The sequence below is a fragment of the Pelobates fuscus genome, chromosome 4 (genome assembly GCF_036172605.1).
Source record: "Pelobates fuscus isolate aPelFus1 chromosome 4, aPelFus1.pri, whole genome shotgun sequence".
NCBI lineage: Eukaryota > Metazoa > Chordata > Amphibia > Anura > Pelobatidae > Pelobates > Pelobates fuscus.
In genome coordinates this window covers 289,686,366-289,689,123 of record NC_086320.1, presented here as the reverse complement: position 1 = coordinate 289,689,123, position 2,758 = coordinate 289,686,366, and the positions used below count along the sequence as shown (strand labels likewise).

The window sequence follows — 2,758 nt, the reverse complement described above, 5'->3', positions numbered from 1 at the left end:
AAAAATGCAAAATACTAAAGTCCTGATAAGTGGCAGTCCAGTATATAGTGCACTATATGTTACCCACTATCTGTGGGTTGATCTCACCAATGTCTTTATGCTGTATCCTGTAGGAAGATTCTGTAGTCTGTGAAAGGTGGTCTGAATGGAAGGGATGGAACGAATTCCTGATGGTAGAAAAAGTGATCGCCACCCTGTATCAGTTGGTAGCTGATCAAACCTGTTGTGGTGAATGAAGTCAATCGTAAGGCTCTGCTGTAAGTAGATTGAAGTCAATCGTAGGGCTTTCCTGTGAATGGGCTGCGCGCTCGGGACATATGAGTCCCTTCGATGGCCCCAGTGTCCGTGCTGTCAAGAGAAGAACATCAGGGTTTAAATATCCTCAGTTTAGGCGGCTAAACACTGCCGCGTCTAATCCACGATCCTGCTTCCGCATTCCAACGTATACGTGCGTCATTGCGTCATGCGTATTTCACACAACTTTATTGTTAACTAACATTCTGATAAAGTTATTGAGCTAGCGAAAACACAAGCTTATTGTGATACCACAATGCATTTGCAGATACAACTGTAAATCGGACCCTGTAGTAGGAATATGGATGTAAATCCCAATAAACATAAGGATATAAATTGTATATTAACAGTGGATTAATATGCATACCAATAATAGTACACAGGTACTGCATCAATGGATACATATCTTACAAACAGTCTTGCATAAATCTAAAACACAGAGTGGTGTACTGTATAGTTATGTTAATGCTCACCTGTAACAGGAGATCAAGAGGGAAAAGTGAAATCTTGATGTAAGAAAGCTAGTTGGGTAACCAGCTGTATGAAAAGGAAAAAATAAATATTATATTCTCCAAAAGAGGGGGAAAAAAAGGTTTTAGTTAAAATTACAAAAAAAGGGGGGGGGGAGAAAAAATTGTTTTCTAACAAAGGTAACAAGTTAAATGCAACTCACCTGTCTAATATGACCCCATTGTGTCCCTAGACCCTGTCTGTGAGGGACCCTGAAATGGCGACAGGTAGCGGACCCAGAAGAGTCAAATTGTTGGCAGGAAAGAGCCACGGACCAAAGTTGGTCATGGGGAGCCTCTGTAAGGAGCACAAAATCACAGAGCAGACAATAGTGAGGATACCGAAATATATATATTATAAAAAATGTTTGAGATCATAATCCTCATTGAGTCCTAGTGGTGACAGAGTCTCCAAGATACTAATCCATTTAGTTTCTCTCTGGAGTAAGAGCTTCTGTCTGTCACCCCCCCTTCGTAGGGGTGGGATTCTGTCTAGGATTTGAAACCTCAATTGGTTCACATTGTGATCATGCATTTTAAAATGTCTGGGTACCGGAGCTTCCACTTTATTGTGTAATAATGCCGCCCTGATGCTCCTTTTGTGCTCCCCTATCCGCTCTTTCACTGGCCTGATGGTCTCCCCCACATAAAGGAGCCCACAGGGACACTTTAGAGCATACACGACAAAGTCTGAATTGCATGTGTAATAATCCTTAACAAAATTTTTTTTACCTGATCTAGGATGAACGAAATATTCCCCCTTAATGACACTGTTACAATGTGAACAGTTAAGACAAGGAAAGGTGCCCTTCTTGGGTTCTGAGAAAAACCTAGTTTGTTTCTTAGAGGTACCGATATCAGACTTCACTACCATGTCCCTCAAATTAGAGGCCCTCTGATAGGTAAAGAGCGGTGGTTGTTGAAATATCGGGGGTAGTTGGGTATCTCCCTGGAAAAGTTGCCAGTGCTTTAATATAACTTGTCTTATGTCCCTATTGAGTGGGGTATATGGTGTGACAAGTGTAAGTCTTTCTACTTTCTCTGTAGTCCTGGTTCCCGATAAAGTATCTTGTCGGGAAAGGGTATCAACCCTCTGTCGCTGGTTATCAACCACATGTGCGGGATAGCCCCTCTCTATGAATTTTTTGGCCATATAGTCTAAGCCCGTGATCACCTTATCCTCCTGTGAGACTATTCTTTTTACCCTTAGTAGTTGGCTATATGGTAACCCATTTTTTAAGTGTGTCGGATGGAAGCTGGAATAAGTCAGTAGATTATTGCGGTCAGTGGGTTTTATATATAAGTCACTTTGCAGGCAGTTACATGCCCTCTGGACCTGGACATCTAAGAAGGGAACAGTCGTAATGTCACAATACATGGTGAATTTAATGTTAGCATCAAGTGTGTTTAATGAATCAAAAAATTCCTGCAAGGGGGCCCTCGTGCCGCTCCAACATATGAATACGTCGTCTATATATCTTTTCCAGACTAGACATTTGGAGAATAAAGGATGCGGATAGATACAAGTTTCCTCCATACGATTCATGTAAATATTAGCATATGTTGGAGCGACATTCGAGCCCATGGCAGTCCCTTTAATCTGCTTGTAATACTTGTCACCAAATAGAAAGTAGTTCTCTGTTAGAATGAAGGTCAGTAGTTCCCTGATATATTGTCTTGTCTCCCCTTGTTGGGTCAATCGTGGGTCTTTGTTTAGTGTCCAATCTACTGCCTCAATCCCTCTTTCATGATCGATGGATGTATATAAAGATTGAACATCCATGGTCACTAACCAGAAGTCACCTGGTGGAATCTTTATATCTGCTAAGAGTGTAAGGAACGTGGTTGTGTCCTTGAGGTATGATTTCTGTGATGGGACATATTTAATGAGAAATTTATCCAGTATCTCTGCTGGGTGTTGAAATATGGACCCAGTACCGCTAACAATTGGTCTG

The 2,758-nt window shown here is 41.4% G+C and overlaps 1 long non-coding RNA gene across 1 annotated transcript; it reads right to left on the bottom strand.

Annotated features, from left to right (window-relative positions):
• Nucleotides 1-233: 233 nt before the first annotated feature.
• LOC134608043 (uncharacterized) lies at nt 234-1,036 on the bottom strand. The gene is made up of 3 exons (XR_010090710.1): nt 968-1,036; nt 768-831; nt 234-348 (listed from the first exon to the last, which is right to left on the bottom strand). It is a non-coding gene; the product is annotated as an uncharacterized LOC134608043 (long non-coding RNA).
• Nucleotides 1,037-2,758: the final 1,722 nt, after the last annotated feature.